The 17495-nt window shown below is 42.3% G+C and overlaps 1 protein-coding gene across 16 annotated transcripts in view; it reads left to right on the top strand.

The window, feature by feature from the left end:
• Positions 1-5269: 5269 nt before the first annotated feature.
• MMP13 (matrix metallopeptidase 13) overlaps positions 5270-17495 on the top strand; it is a 67704-nt gene continuing 55478 nt past the window's right edge. For all 16 annotated transcript variants that reach the window (XM_084975863.1, XM_021062710.2, XM_021062712.2 and 13 more), the window contains exon 1: positions 5270-5742. The gene's annotated coding sequence lies outside the window, so the exon portion shown is untranslated. The remainder of the gene's footprint in view (positions 5743-17495) is intronic.

The raw sequence follows: 17495 nt of genomic DNA, 5'->3' as shown, positions 1-17495 counted from the left end.
CAGCTTTGAATCATTAGCACCTGGTGTAATCCCTGATATGCTAGCTGGCTTAATAAATAAACATGGGGCAGTTAAAGAACAATTAGCCTGGATCTATTTAAACTAACAAGATGTAAGTGAAGGCAAGATAACTTCAAGTGCTCAATATTTTCTTCTAGGGAAATTCCTAATATGCCTTGAATATTTAAGAATTCTTCTACCAAAAAGGTAGAACATAATTTCTCTCCCTGCCATTGATCTCTGTTTAAGCTTGTTGGTTTGTATGCTCTCTCCCAGTTGAGAGCAGGGAACAAGAGAAACTTAAGAGGCATGAGGATGAAAAATGCTAATGAATTAAAAATATATAGTGAATTAATGAATTTTAACCTTTAAAAAATATTACCAATACTCAAAAGGCACAAATTTAGGAATTTGTTATGGTAGCATTTTGCTCATTGATATTAAAATACTAAATGGCTCAATTAATATTTTGGGGAGGAAGAAACACATAAGAAAAACTATCTATATAGACATCTCAAAATGTCCACCTCTACATATTAAATGACAAAGTGAGATGCACAGTAAATTCAGATTCTGAAGAAACTTCTAACATTTTGGACTCCATGTTGAAAATATCAAATATGTTGAAGAAATGTTTGGGTGATTTGGCAGATTTCCTTAGCTTGAAATTTCCTCTCAGAAGGTAGGGAAAATAAAGTCATTGCTGTAACTGAGTTCTTTTACTTAAAATCAGGGATGCATTTGCTCATTTAGATAAAATCATTTGAATGCCTCCATACCCTTTAATGATCTTCATCTTAGCATGGTTTGGAGATGTTAATGTTCACTCCTAGGTGAAAATAACAAAGTATAAGCCATGCCCCTATCCAGGTGAAAGAATTTTTGTCTTTAAAGAGCCGTGGCTCTCCACCTTGGTCCAGGCCCCACTTACTGATTATAATGACAAAGTGATTTTCAGAGAAGACACCAATGCTGTGCAGTTTTCCTTCTGGTAGGGAAGATTGGTGAGGGCCCATCACTGGCCTTCTGTGGTAATCTGAGCTAGAACCCTCAGCACAGCTTCAAATCTACTCTTCTTGGAAGTCACATCTTCTCCCATGGAAGAAATAGAACAAATTTTATCCCCGACTGATGTGTCAAAGCTTTGAGGCCAGGAACTCATTCATCTTTTCAAAACCCAGCATAATGTTTGGCTTGCACAGAATTCACTAAATAGCAAATTAAAAGTGATCTTTTTTTGGGGGGGGCTACACCCACACCATGCAGAACCCTTGCCACAGCAGTGAAACCTAGATCCTTAACTACTAGGCCACAAGGTAACTCCAAAAATGATTTTTTAAAAAAGGGGTTTGGGATACTGCTCCTTAATTCCTTGAGTGAAAGCTATGATGTAGGGATTTCTGAGCCATAATTAGTTTGAACAGAGGTTTAGAATGAATGGATAAGAATTTAGGTGTTTTCTAAAACTTTAGTAGCTTATGTTATATAACTGGAGAGTCGGGCTATTTTAGGTGTGATTTACTTATGAGTAAAATATAAACAGGAAGGAAGCAGACAGCTGTCTTTTTGCATGTTGCAATGACAGAATGAGGACATCATTTAGAAAAACAAATGGCTGCAAATATTCTTCTGAATAAGCAGAAATGGAAGATGGGGAAAGCTTCTGAAAACATTTTACATTGGGATTTTTCACAACCTTGGAGGTTTTAAGAAAATTGTGTTATGTGGTTTTGGTCTCTGCTTGCAACATATGGCAGCCTATTCCTGAACACAAAGGGAAGTCTCAGGATGTGTGGTGAGTGAACAGTGGCTTGCCTTAACTCCTCAAAATATATAAATTAAACTGATCGCTGGAAACCATTTTTTTTCCAGGGCTTATTGTAACCTATTCCTCTTCTCAGATTTTTATTCTTTCTTATTTTCTAATGAGGCTTTCTGAGAAGTCAAGAGCAATATTCTCTGGAGTTCTCTTGTGGCAGAGCTGGTTAAGAATCTGGCACGTCACTGTAGTGGTTTGAGTCGCTGCTGTGGCATGGGTTCAATCCCTGGCCTGGGAACTTGCCATAACCAAATTCAAAAGCCCCCTCTGGATCCAGTGTTGCCATGAGCTGTGGTGTAGATTGCAGACATGGCTTGGATCCTTAGCTCCCATTTGACCCCTAGCCTGGGAACTTCCATATGCCAAAGGTGCAGCCCTGAAAAGCAAAAAAAAAAAAGAAAAAAGAAAAAAAGAAAACAAAAATCCCCCTCTGTCTTTGTTTTCCATGACCTTGTGAGACATCAATTTGATATCACCAACCACTTGCCTACGCCAGAGCCACAGCAATGCAGGATCCGAGCCGCGTCTGCAACCTACACCACAACTCACACAACGCTGGATCGTTAACCCACTGGGCAAGGGCAGGGACCGAACCCGCAACCTCATGGTTCCTAGTCGGATTCGTTAACCACTGCGCCACGACGGGAACTCCTTTTTTTTTTTTTTTTTTGTCTTTTTGCCTTTTCTAGGACCGCTCCCGCAGCATATGGAGGTTCCCAGGCTAAGGGTCTAATCGGAGCCGTAGCCACTGGCCTAGCCACAGCAATGCAGGATCCGAGCTGCATCTGCGACCTACACCACAGCTCGTGGCAACGCGGGATCCTCAACCCAGTGAGCAAGGCCAGGGATCGAACCCACACCCTCATGGTTCCTAGTCAGATTCATTAACCGCTGTGCCACGACGGGCACTCCTCCTGTGGTTCATTCTTCATCTTCATTCTTCATAACCAATCGGACACTCAGTTCTGAAGATTTTCCCCTATGAAATGTCTCATATTTCTTCCCGCCTCTTTTGTGTGCACTGCCATCACACAAGTCACACCCAAATTATTGCACCAATTTTCTGGCGGGTAACACAGGACTCATCCAATCAATATGTATGGACGTCTCCTTTCTGGTGCACTTGCATCATGGTACCCACTTGATTGACTACTGTTACTGACTTTTATGCCCTTAGTAAAAACTCTGACCCCTTTTTTGTGATTAATGGGAAGACAGGAACTGAATCTGTTGCCAATCCCCCAGGGGTCAAGGACCCTTCAATGGGTCCTTTGTCTGGAGTCCCAGATATCAATAGGAGACTGGGTTCCATAGAGCAGAGCAAAAACTATTCATTGATCAAAGAATGGAGAAGGGAGAGCTACTGCTGTAAAGACACCTCCTCCAAGGAAGGAGACTAAGGTAATTTTCAGGGGTAGGAGACAGGTCATTAGGGCTCTAGATTTTCAGGGGCAGCTGGGGCAGCTAGGGCAGTTGGAGCATGTGCAGTCTTCCATGCTCCTTTACAAAGAGCACAAATTATGCCTAGCAGAGTACAAATGCCTGCCACCCCTGCCACGGGGCACAATCTTAGCATGGAGATGAAGCAAATGTGGCTTTCATGCACTCCAGGTCTCATCTGTGCAGGCCCTTTCCTGTGGTCCAGTCAGAGCCAGTTCTGGGCAATTAAGAACCATATAGCTCTCAAAGTACAGCTGTAATGAATCTCAACCAAACATTTGAAAAAAGCACAGAGATAAATCAAGGCTAGTGTCTTTCAGCTCTCAGGGCTTGGTTTGGAAACATAGAGATAAGTCAAGGCACAAGTCCTTCAGTTTTGAGAGGCTTCTATTGATTTGGCAAAATTAGAGACAGGAGGTAGGAGGGAGCATAAGCACAAAATGAGATGGGGGAGGTCTCGAGGGCCGTGAGGGCTGTGCTAAAGATTGATTCTTATCTTTTATCTTAAGTAAAATGTGGAGCCACTAACATACATTGAGGTGAAGGATATGTGTAAAATAAGCAGTTCTCGTGTAAATAAAACACTCCAAATTCAGAGAAAGAATGGAATGTCAGGAGACAACAGTGGAAGCAGAGAACCTGATTAGTCAGGAATCTGTAGCCTAATTCTGGAGAGAACTGACGCTGACTTGGGCAGGGATGATGGTGAGGAATAGAGAGAGAGCATCATGGATTGAAGAGTTATCTTAAAAGATCCAATTTCAAGGCACTTAGAGTTTAGAAAGAGATACTGACATATTGAAAAAATGGCAATACAGTGAGAAATGGCAGAAAGAGGCACATATGAATTTCACCCATGGGTTAAAGGAAGAAACCAGTAACTACAGTTCAGGCAAATCAGAGAAGGCCTCATGGGGGAGGAGCACTGAGTGGTCTTTGAAGATTGTTAGGCACTAGACAGATAGAACAGAAAGGGAATTAAATCTCAGATAGAAGCATTTGCAAGGATACAGAGGGATGAAACATCAAAGTTTATTCAGGAAATTAAATATTTAAATTTGGCTGATGTTAGGGTGTTAAGGATGGGGGTGGAGGGGACAAAAATGGCTGGACAAAATTATTGTGCATTTCATGAAGGCCCTATTTGGACTTTAATCCTGTGGAGTTTGGGAGTCATTAGAAGGTTTGGGACAGTGAGAGGTCATGATAACATTTGCATTTGGAACCACCATTTTAGTACCTATGAAGAGAATGGGTTAGAGGAAAATTGATTGGAGCCAGGGAGACCAGGTGAGGAGACTTGTGGTTGACTAGGTTAGAGATGATGAGGTCAGGAATTAGGGCAGGAGCAGTGGAGAGGGTGAGGAAAGCACCAAATAAGGAAATATGTAGATGATAAAATCAACAGGTTTTCTGAATCATTACATGAAGTGTTTTAAGGAGAAGGAGAAAGCCAAGTCCTGTTCCAAGTTTCTGTGGTGGGTAACTGAACAGGTGATGGGACCATTAATCAGAAGAGGGACACAATTAGGGCAAATGATAATGAATTTTATTTGGAGCTGGTGGTGAGGTAGATGAGCCTTGGGAATGCTACATGGAAATATCTAGTAAATACCTGAATAAAGCAATCTGGAACTGAGGCAGGAGCTTCAGACTGGACACACACACACACACACACACACACACACACACACACACACACACACACGTTATCATGACATAGAGGGTAAGCAAAGAACAAAGAAGCTCCCTGAGGTTGAGAGTCTCACTTCTTTCTTTGAGTGGATCCCCTAGTGTATCCTTTTTGCGCTTTTTTTTTTTTTTTTTTAGATTCCACATATAGATGATACTGTAGGAGAGACCATCCCAATAAAAAGGTAGAAAGGAGAGACCCTGGCCATGATGACTAAGCAAAGGCCAGCCAACTGCTCCTAACCACCCCTCCCCAACACACCTGCTTCTGTAAACTTGTTTCCGCATCTACTACTTTGCCTGACATCACTCCGGACCGACTAGCCAAGCATGGACCCGGAAGAGATAGCCCATAAAAATCTTGTGAAACCTTCTTCAGGGCGCAGACTCCGGAGAGTGATCTCCTCTGAGCCCGCATGCGTAATAAACCCGAGTTCTCCAACTCTCCCAGTGCTCGCTTGGTTTCTCGCTGGGTGAAAGAGCTGATCCACTGCAGCCACAGAGCTGCTGGAGCTGGTGGACTCCAGCCACAGGGCTGTCACCAGAGCTGATACGTTGTGGCGCAGGGCTGCTGGGTAGCTGCTGTAACATTTCTGGAGGCCCCAGCAAGATTCCAACTGTTCTGGCCCCTTGAGCCACTGGAATGGAGGCAAGGCTGGCCAGGAGCCAGGGAGCTGGGGAGCCTCAAACCGAACGAGGCAGCCTGCCACCTGATGGTATATTTCAGGTCCTCCTCCGTGAGCGGCATTCCTGACTCCCAGACCAACTCACAAGGAAGGCATCTGGACAAGGTAAGGCCCTGGGGCAAACTCCAGTCAGGTCCTGCCCCAGCGGGCAGAAGAGGGGACTGATCACCCCCTTAGGGAGACTCTCCAGTCAGAAGCTGTGCTTGACCGGAGCAGTAGTCTTAGTGCTCCAGATTGGAAGCAGAGGAACCTCTTGCTTGGGTGGAGCAACTGTCAGGTGTAGCCAATTGAAAGTTGTGCTTGTTTGAGCTGCTAGTTAGGGACTCCCAGGGAGTGGGAGGCATTGTGATAACCTCTGAGTGTGTGTGAGAGTGAACGTGCGGCCTGATTCACTTGCGCTTCAGGTTTGAATTTGTGGCTCCAGGGTCTTAGCGGCTACGGAGTCCGAGTGGGTCCTAACCTGCAGTTCCGTGGTGACCTCATACGGCTTATGGCTGTAGCGGACTCTGAGGGTTCTCTTCCCTCCTGCGAGTCCAATCCAAGTTCGGGGCTTATACGAACCAGCCAATTGCTAAGAGGCACCTAAACTCCAAGAGAGGAGGACAGTCAGGTGGACGTCTGAATGGCCACCTTCTGAGAAGGGGGCACCATCCCTTGTTTTGTCTGCGACACCGGCACAGGGCAGCCACATAGGGTGGGACCTAACCCAGAAGCCTGTGGGCCAGAGACCCCTGTGCTCCTGCCATTTGGGCCATAAATTCCTCTGAGGAGATTATCTAACTTGACCTTTCCCCTGGGCCTCCAGGAACTCTCAGCCCAGATTCTAAACCAGCCATGGAGCTGCCCATTTTGTCAGTTCACATAGGCCCAGGATCTGAATCAGGGAGACAAGCCTGTCATCCCCTGCTCAGTTCATGGTATAGGGAGGATGGGGTATGCAGTCCCCTGTCCTTTGCCCAAAACATTAGAACTTGTCTGAGAGTGCCTTCCCAAAACTGGGGGCCCAAGATGGATCAGAGATACTTGCAACAGAGCAGGTGCTCTCCCCAGTCGTAGAGTGAGCTGACTGGGAGCTGTCTTGTTTTCAAGAGTGGCAGAGGCAAAGCTACTGGGGATACCACCCACGAGGTCAGAGAAGGTCTCATAATATCAGGCCATAGACAAGATCCACAGAAAGACACCATGGGTTCACCCAAGTCTAAACCCATGGTCGTAGACTGTGTGATCAAAGATTTCAAAAAGGGATTTTCTGAAGATTATGGTATAAAACTAACCTGATCTGTCATCATTTCCTTTGCTATTACCTCAAACAGAGCTGTGGGGGTGAAGGAAATAGACCTCTAGATGTTAAGACCATCCTGAGTTGTTACCAGGCCTGTGGGGGAAAAGGAGTTCGTAGCTAGTATTCATCCAACTTAGGCCAAGTGTTTAGCCTCAGAGCCTCGGCATAGTCAGTTTTGCTTTTTGCTGTTTACTTTCACCCTGGTTGGAGAAATTGAAGGCTGGTTCATCCAATTTACCTGTTAACTGTGGCTTAGAAACTTTCCTAATATTAATAGAGGGCATGTCAGAGCAAGTGTCTTAGGATTTGAAAACTCAGAGCAGGGACTGTATGCCTGAGTTTTCTTTACTTCTGTCCAGAGACAGGCAATGGGCAGGGATGATGGGAAGAGAGGCTATGCTGGTAAAGAGTGGTTAATTCCAGTCAGCCTAAGGTAGGATGGGATATTTGACCACTAATGTATAGCTGCTCCATCTAAGAGAGGGGACACCCTCACATAACCAAGAAGGGACAATAGGCACTGGATGCTGATCTTTTTCTCTTTTTTGGATGGGAGCCACACCCTCAAGCCTGGTGCATGGCTCAATAGCAACTCCTCTGACATGTGCCTTGAAGAACTGGAGCAAGATTGACATTTAATTTTCTTTTGAACAAAAGCCTGGCCACTATATAATCTGTCAGATGGAGAGTGAAGGCCATCTGAAGGCTCTCTAGCTTATAATACTATTCTCCAATTAGCCAGAAGTTAATCAGCCTTCTCCAATACCACTCAAGGCTCCTCCTCTCCCCCCTCCAGTGCCAAAGTTATATCTTTCTCTACTCCCTTTACAAGAGGTAGCAAACAAAGAATGGGGACAAGAAACCAGTCCATACACCTATTTCACTTCAGGACTTAAGGCAAATAAAAACAGATTTGGGAAAATTTGCTGATGACCCAGATATATTGAGGTCTTTCAGGGTCTCATGCAGTCCTTTGAGTTAGCCTGGAAGGATGTGATGTTATTATGGAAACAGACATTGACTATAAGTGGAAAAAATGCATAAAGTCTTCAAAACTGCTCAAAGCTGGGGAAGATGAATGGAATGATGCTGTAAATGCCAGGGGCAGATTAGAAGAGGAATGAACAAGGTTCCCCACAGGGTGTCAGGCAGTTCCTATGAGTGATCCCAACTGGTCTGCTGATGAGGGAGATAACAATAATTGGCATAGAAATCATTTTATTACTTGTATAGTTGAGGGATTAAAAGCCTCATGAATAAAGCCTGGTAAAAACTATCGGAGGTTTACTAGGGGAACAAGAGAGTCCATCAGCTTTCTTAGAAAGACTCAAAAAGGCATTGAAAAAACATACACCAAGGAACCCAGAAACAATGGAGGGCCAAGTAATGCTTAAGGATAAATTCATAGCTTAATTGGTGCCAGATACATGGAGAAAGCTCCAAAAATTGGCTTTTGGACCTGATCAGGACCTGGAGCATCTCCTCAGAGTAGCAACTCAAGTATGTTATAATCAGGGCCAGAAAGAATGAAAGAACAAGAGGAGAGACAGAGACAAGGCCAAGGCTCTAGTTACGGAGCTACAGGGAGTCAACCTGGGAGTTTCTAAGGTGAGAGGACTAGGGCAGAGACCTATGCCCTGAGGCTGTTTCCTCTGTGGAAAAGAGGGACCCTTTATTTTATTTTATTTTATTTATTTTTTTTATTTTATTTTCCCACTGTACAGCAAGGGGGTCAGGTTATCCTTACATGTATACATTACAATTACAGTTTTTCCCCCACCCTTTCTTCTGTTGCAACATGAGTATCTAGACATAGTTCTCAATGCTATTCAGCGGGATCTCCTTGTAAATCTATTCTAGGTTGTGTCTGATAAGCCCAAGCTCCCGATCCCTCCCACTCCCTCCCCCTCCCATCAGGCAGCCACAAGTCTCTTCTCCAAGTCCATGATTTTCTCTTCTGAGGAGATGTTCATTTGTGCTGGATATTAGATTCCAGTTATAAGTGATATCATATGGTATTTGTCTTTGTCTTTCTGGCTCATTTCACTCAGTATGAGATTCTCTAGTTCCATCCATGTTGCTGCAAATGGCATGATGTCATCCTTTTTTATGGCTGAGTAGTATTCCATTGTGTATATATACCACTTCTTCCGAATCCAATCCTCTGTCGATGGACATTTGGATTGTTTCCATGTCCTGGCTATTGTGAATAGTGCTGCAATGAACATGCGGGTGCATGTGTCTCTTTTAAGTAGAGCTTTGTCCGGATAGATGCCCAAGAGTGGGATTGCAGGGTCATATGGAAGTTCTATGTATAGATTTCTAAGGTATCTCCAAACTGTTCTCCATAGTGGTTGTACCAGCTTACATTCCCACTAACAGTGCAGGAGGGTTCCCTTTTCTCCACAGCCCCTCCAGCACTTGTTATTTGTGGATTTATTAGGGATGGCCATTCTGACTGGTGTGAGGTGGTATCTCATGGTAGTTTTGATTTGCATTTCTCTTATAATCAGCAATGTTGAGCATTTTTTCATGTGTTTGCTGGCCATCTGTATATCTTCTTTGGAGAAATGTCTATTCAGGTCTTTTGCCCATTTTTCCATTGATTGATTGGTTTTTTTGCTGTTGAGTTGTATAAGTTGCTTATATATTCTAGAGATTAAGCCCTTGTCAGTTGCATCATTTGAAACTATTTTCTCCCATTCTGTAAGTTGTCTTTTTGTTTTCTTTTGGGTTTCCTTTGCTGTGCAAAAGCTTTTCAGTTTGATGAGGTCCCATGGGTTTATTTTTGCTCTAATTTCTATTGCTTTGGGAGACTGCCCTGAGAAAATATTCATGATGTTGATGTCAGAGAGTGTTTTGCCTATGTTTTCTTCTAGGAGTTTGATGGTGTCCTGTCGTATATTTAAGTCTTTCAGCCATTTGGAGTTTATTTTTGTGCATGGTGTGAGGGTGTGTTCTAGTTTCATTGCTTTGCATGCAGCTGTCCAGGTTTCCCAGCAATGCTTGCTGAATAGACTTTCCTTTTCCCATTTGATGTTCTTGCCTCCCTTGTCAAAGATTAATTGACCATAGGTGTCAGGGTTTATTTCCGGATTCTCTATTCTGTTCCATTGGTCTGTCTGTCTGTTTTGATACCAGTACCACACTGTTTTGATGACTGTGGCTTTGTAGTATATCTTGAAGTCTGGGAGAGTTATGCCCCCTGCTTGGTTTTTGTTTCTCAGGATTGCTTTGGCGATTCTGGGTCTTTTGTGGTTCCATATAAATGTTTGGATTGTTTGTTCTAGTTCTGTGAAAAATGTCATGGGTAATTTGATAGGGATTGCATTGAATCTGTAGATTGCTTTGGGTAGGATGGCCATTTTCACAATATTGATTTTTCCAATCCAGGAACATGGAATATCTTTCCATTTCTTTACATCTTCTTTGATTTCTTTGATTAAGGTTTTATAGTTCTCGGCATATAGGTCCTTTACCTCTTTGGTCAGGTGTATTCCGAGGTATTTGATTTTGTGTGGTACAATTTTAAAAGATATCATATTTTTGTATTCCTTTTCTAATGTTTCATTGCTGGTATACAGAAATGCAACTGACTTCTGAATGTTAATCTTATATCCTGCCACTTTGCTGAATTTATTAATCAGTTCAAGGAGTTTTGGAGTTGAGTCCTTAGGGTTTTCTAGGTATAGAATCATGTCATCTGCATACAGTGACAGTTTGATCTCTTCTCTTCCTATATGGATGCCTTTGATTTCTTTTGTTTGTCTAATTGCTGTGGCTAAGACTTCCAAAACGATGTTGAAGAGCAGTGGTGAGAGTGGGCATCCCTGTCTTGTTCCAGATTTGAGTGAGAAGGCTTTCAGTTTTTCCCCATTGAGGATTAGATTTGCTGTGGGTTTATCATAAATGGCTTTGATTATATTCAGGAATGTTCCCTCTATACCCACTTTGGCGAGGGTCTTAATCATGAATGGATGTTGAACTTTGTCAAATGCTTTTTCTGCATCTATTGAGATGATCATATGATTTTTGACTTTTTTTTTGTTAATGTGGTGTATGTTGCTGATTGATTTGCATATATTGAACCATCCTTGTGAACCTGGGATGAACCCAACCTGGTCATGGTGTATAATTTTTTTAATATGTTGTTGGATTCGGTTGGCTAAGATTTTGTTGAGAATTTTTGCATCTATATTCATCAATGATATTGGCCGATAGTTTTCTTTTTTGGTGGTATCTCTGCCTGGTTTTGGAATGAGGGTGATGGTGGCATCATAGAATGTCTTTGGGAGTATCCCTTCTTCTTCAACCTTTTGAAAGAGTTTAAGGAGGATGGGCACTAATTCCTCTTTATATGTTTGATAAAATTCACCTGTGAAGCCATCTGGTCCTGGGCTTTTATTTGTAGGGAGTGATTTTATGACCTCTTCAATTTCATTTCTAGTGATCGGTCTGTTCAGTTGGTCTGTTTCTGCTTGATTCAGTTTTGGCAGGCTGTAAGATTCTAGAAAATTGTCCATTTCTTCCAGATTGTCAAACTTGTTGCCGTATAGTTGTTCATAGTATTCTCTTATGGTTTTTTGTATTTCTGCTGTATCCGTTGTGATTTCTCCTTTTTCATTTATAATTTTGGTGATTTGGGTTCTTTCTCTCCTCTTTTTAGTGAGTCTGGCCAGGGGTTTATCAATTTTGTTCACCTTTTCAAAGAACCAGCTCTTGGTTTTATTAATTTTCTCTATTGTTTTTTGAGTCTCTATTTTATTGATTTCTTCTTTGATCTTTATAATTTCCTTCCTTCTGCTGACTTTAGGACTTTTTTGTTCTTCTTTTTCTAATTCATTTAGGTGGAGGGTTAAGTTGTCAATTTGGGATCTTCTTTTTTGAGGAAGGCCTGTATTGCTATAAATTTCCCTCTGAGCACTGCTTTCGCAGCATCCCATAGATTTTGAGAGGTTGTGTCTTCATTATCATTTGTTTCAGGGTAGTTTTTAATTTCCTTCTTGATTTCCTCATTGACCCATTGGTTTTTTAGTAGCATGTTGTTTAGTCTCCATGGAGTAGGTTTTTTCTCTTTGCTTTTCCTGTGGTTGATTTCTAATTTCATGGCATTGTGGTCAGAGAAGATACTTGAGATAATTCCTATGCTCCTAAATTTATTGAGATTTGCTTTATGTCCCAATATGTGGTCGATTCTTGAGAATGTTCCATGAGCATTTGAGAAGAATGTGTATTCTGATTTTTTTGGATGTAGTGTCCTGAAGATATCAATTAAGTCTAACTTTTCTATTGTTTCCTTTAGGATCTCTGTTGCTTTATTGGTTTTCTGTCTAGAGGATCTGTCCATTGATGTGAGGGGGGTATTTAGGTCTCCTACTATGATTGTATTCTCATCAATATCCCCCTTTATGTCTGTTAATATTTGTTGTATGTGTCTGGGTGCTCCTGTATTTGGGGCATATATGTTGATGATAGTAACATCCTCTCCTTGGATGGATCCCTTAATCATTAAATAGTGTCCTTCTTTGTCTTTCTTTATGTCTTTTGTTTTAAAGTCTATTTTGTCTGATGTGAGCGTTGCGACTCCTGCTTTTCTGTCATGTCTATTGGCATGAAATACTTTTCCCCACCCTTTCACTTTCAATCTATATGTATCTTTTGTCCTAAGGTGAGTTTCTTGTAGGCAGCATATTGCCTTTTTATCCACTCAGCCATTCTGTGTCTTTTGATTGGGGCATTCAGTCCATTGACATTTAAGGTGATAATTGATAGATGATTATTTATTGCCATTTGATCCTCGTGTTCCAGTTGATTCTATGGTTCTCCATTCTTTCTTTTCTTTTTTTTTTTTTTTTTTTTTGGTTGGATGGTCTCCTGTTATTATCTGCTTGAGTGTATTTTTTTTTTATTTTTTGCAAATGCAATATTTGGTTTTGGCTTGTGGTTGCCCTGTTTTTGAAGTATGCTAACCCCTTCCCATAATTGTGTGTTTTAGCCTGATGGTCCTGTAAGTTCAAACACTTCATTATTATATTAAAATTAAGAAGAGAGACATACATACAAACAAAAAGGGTTATTTACCTCCTAACATCCCTTGCCCACATTTTATGGTTTTGATGACTCTTTTATTTTTTTCTTTTTAATTTTATTTTGTTTGAAGCATGTTCATGATTAAATCTGTATGCTGGCTTATTTGAGTGACTGCTCTCTGATTGCGGTTTCCTCAGTCCTAGTTCTTCTTCTTCTTCTTCTTTTTTTTTTTTTTTTCTTTTCTTTTTTCTTCAAGAGGGACCCTTTAAATGGGAATGACCCAAGACTCAGACCACAGCACCTAGGCTGTGCCCCATATGTTGGGGAGATCATTGGAAGAGGGACTGCCCTTGAAGATGAAGGTCTTTGGGGTTGACCCCTCAGGCCCAGGATCAAGACTGATGGGACATTTCCATAATGGCTCCTGTCCTTATCACCACTCAGGAGCCCTGGGTAACTCTACATGTAGGAAGACAGCCTGTTGACTTCCTCCTGAATATGGGAGCCACTTTTCAGTCCTCCTCTCCAATCCTGGGCCCCTCCCTCATGAAACCACCACATTCATATTTCTGGCAAGCTGGTTAAAAAATTTTTTACACAACCTTTGAGTCGTGACTGGGAATCTCTCATGCCTTTCTGATTGTTCCAGAGAGTCCAACTCCTCTTTTAGAAAGAAATATTTTGTAAGAGGTTAAAGCCTCAGTTCACATGGCAATGGAGCCTAATCAAGGTTTATGCCTACCTTTGATGGAAGTATGTATTGACCCAGAAGCCTGGGCCATAGGAGGAAACATAGGAAGAGCAACTGGTGGAAATGTCTTAAAGATCTCAGAATTTATTTCTTTGCAAAGGCAGTATCCTCTGAGACCCAAGGCATGACAGGGATTTATCCCAATTATAGGACACATAAGAGAACAGAGATTATTAATTGAATGTATCAACCCTTGTAACACTCCTATATTGGGAGTGCAAAAACTTAACAGGATTGGCTCCTAGTACAAGACCTTCATCTAATAAATGAGACACTGGTCCCATTACATCCAGTGGTGCCCAATCCCTACACTCTTCTTTCACAAATTCCAGAAACAGCAGCATGGGTTACTGTATTAGATTTTAAAGATGCCTTTATTCTGCATTTCCTTGGCTAAGGCTTTGCATATATAAATTCTCAAAATATGGAAGGTAACTAACTGGCCAGAATTAATTTTAGGTTCAAGTAAATTGGGAAATATTCAGTATTAAATTAATATCTTAAATTAGAATTGAAGTTTGCTGATCTAATTAATACATACATGTCATTACAGCTGTCAACATTAGATATAATATCGTACCTAGGTTTAACAGAGGTCAAAGGAGACACTGAGACATCATTTACTAAACAGAAACTAAAGCTATTTAGAATGATTAATCAATATGATCAGTGCCACCCTGAGATGGTCTCTATAAGAAAAACATGTGTTTTTAGAAATTATAAAGGACAGTCCGTGGTTGCTTTAGAAAAGTAGAATGTGTGTACTTTCAATATAGAAGGAAAGAGGGATGGAATTGAATTTTATTAAGGCAAAAGAAAGATAGTCTGTCTTCAGCTGATTGCTCTGGTTTGAAAATAAAACAGACTAATATGGATACAGAAAGTGATACAAGGTGTATGGGAAGTGGGCACTGAGAAGAGAATTTTGTGCATGGTGGGGACTGTTTAGAATATATTTAAGTTAACTTTAAAAGTAAGGTGCCATAAATCATACTGCTCACAAGGACATAAGGTAGCGTTCAATTACATGCTGACCAAGGCATACAAATATTTCATAACCAGCCAGAGAAATCAGAAAAATCATACAAGTTACCTGTGCTATTATAAAATCTAAATGTTGTATTCCTGATTGTTCACAGAATGTGTCTAATTCTCTGCTAGATCTTTGACAGTAGATTCATGAGCTGTCCTATCTGGCTCCAGCTTTTTGAGCTGCCCTGTGGAACCAGCTGACCTCCTCCTGGTGAAAATATTTCTTCACCATATTCATTGTGATCTTGATCCTTTTATTCAGACCCTGTATAATTAATTGTATTTCTTGCTTCATTACATCCTGATTAAAATCTATCAACCTTCAAATGTTGATAGAAGGGGTACCCAAAGCAATGTATCAAAGCCCGCTTGACTATTCCATGAGTGGAGACCTAACTGCTTTCCCTAATGATGCCCCTTCTCAGCAGGAAGAAGTCAGAGTGGTCATCACCCCTTATTCCCCACAGTTAGAATCTCCAACGCAGGGGGGAAATTGAGGCAGAATATTAACTCAGGCAGTCAGTGTAGGAACATGGACTTTGATACATTCTTTGATGTGGCTACTGGTTAACATTTGTAAATTAAGGGTCGCATAGCAACCCCAACTGCTTTAAAGGTTATAGGTATTACCCCATGGGCCCATCACACCAGAATAAAGAAGCCTGCTCCTGCCACTGACACAGACACCTGGGAAGCTGTCCAGCACCCTGAGAACCCCCTCAGGATCAAGTTCCAGAGACATTTGGCACCGGAGGATGGCAGGCCCTCCTCTGGTCACACCCGGAAGCTGGCCAGCCTACACATGCAGAAGCTTGAGGAATCTACAGCCCTGCCCCAGCCACATACTGGAAGTTGGCTGGTTTGTACAAGTGGAGGCCAGAGGATCTCCATGCAAACTTAAACTGAACTCATGCTCTGGTAGAGAATATTGGTGATTGAAATTGCCATAACCCTCATATTTGGAGTGGGGCTCTATGTGGTATCCCCTTCAGAATGGGGACAGGGAGCCCGGCTGCTCATCTGTGTGATGTATCTCCTGACTGTCAGTATACAAGGATCCCTATTCATAATAGGTCAGTGAAAAGGATTAAGGGAATCATAGTTCTGTTAACACTCACCCTGCTGCTCACTCCAAGGGCGACAGACTGGGACAATGATCTATGGGATGGGACAGGATTAACAGATGACAGGCTGCCCAGAAATTGCTACCCAGCTGGCTACAATCCTGGCTAGGGGGAATAGATTTTGAGTTGGAAAAGCCACATGATGGGCTTCTACTGCTTCAGCTGCCCACCCCCATACAGTTACCCAAGCTAAAACTCAGACCTCTAAGTCAAGGTCTTGACCTGAGCCAAGTGCTGCATGCCACGCACCACCTCTTAAATATGACAAGCCCTAAACTAGCGAGGGACTGCTGGCTCTGTTTACCCATCCAAAAGCCTCAACTTATTGCCATACTGATAAGTGTCATCAATACCACCAGGGGAAATCAAAGCCAGTTTTATCCAACACGAGAACCTAGACTGGTAGGTGTACACATGCCTCTCACAGCCCCATGGTGTATTCAAAGTTTTGGGAAATGGTTCAGGTGGTTAACCTGACCAAATGTGATAATGTTACTAATGTTGAGAACTTAGACCCCCCCCTTGATCAATGGGACTTGGTGTAGACCCAAGATAGACCTCTTATTTGTATGTGGGAATTATGCTTACCAGTGCCTCCCTGATAATTGGACAGGGACCTGCCCTTTAGCCTTTGTCACTCCTCAAATAGATATTGTCCCTGGAAATCAGTCTCTTATGGTGCCCATAGAGGCACATGGCAGAACCAAGAGAGCAAGACAAATTATTCCCTTATTAGTTGGTTTGGGAATTTCAGCAGGGATAGGAGCAGGAGTGGGAGGAAGTAGCATCCTGGGCTGCTTATTATCATCAATTATCTAAAGAATTCACAGATGACATGGAACAAGTAGCCACTTGCCTTACAAGATCAGGTAGATTCTCTGGCAGAAGTGGCCCTTCAAAACAGGAGAGCACTGGACTTACTGCTGAAAAAGGGGGACTTTGCCTGATGAAGAATGCTGTCTTTATGCCAACAAGTCAGGAGTAATCAGTGGCATGGCACAACAATTAAAAGATCGAATAACCAAGAGGAGGCGAGAATTGGCAGAGTCTTCAAACTAATGGAATAAGATCTGGAACTGGGCTTCACGGCTCCTACACTTAACTGGGCCTCTGACTATACTCATCATTGCCCTCTTGTTTGGGCCCTGAATTCTTAATGCAATTACTCATTTCATAACCACACGAATAGAGTCTATAAGGTTGCAAATGTTAGTCAGGACACAGTATGCCCCCCGCCCAGACACATCAGACACAGACAACTTGACCTCTAAAAATTGATGCTTGCTCCAAGCAAGTGGAAAAGCATCAAGAGAGGGGAATGTAGGAGAAACTTTCCCAATAAAAAGGTAGAAAGGAGAGACCCTGGCCATGATGACTAAGCAAAGTCTAGTCAACAGCCCCTAACCACCCCTCCCCAACACACCTGCTTCTGTAAACTTGTTTCCACATCTACTACCTTGCCTGACGTCACTCCAGTCCGACTAGCCAAGCATGGACCCAGAAGAGGTAGCCCATAAAAGCCTTGTGAAACCCTTCTTCAGGGCACAGACTCCGGAGAGCGATCTCCTCTGAGCCCGCATGCGTAATAAACCTGAGTTCTCCAACTCTCCAAGTACTCACTTGGTTTCTCGCCGGGTGA

Source organism: Sus scrofa, chromosome 9, assembly GCF_054392235.1.
Source record: "Sus scrofa isolate SSC_HxYL_T2T_F1_AM1 chromosome 9, Sscrofa_HxYL_maternal_Yorkshire_Landrace_v2.0, whole genome shotgun sequence".
Classification (NCBI taxonomy): domain Eukaryota; kingdom Metazoa; phylum Chordata; class Mammalia; order Artiodactyla; family Suidae; genus Sus; species Sus scrofa.
Note: the sequence above shows the minus strand (reverse complement) of the source record. Positions and strands in the feature narration are given on the sequence as shown.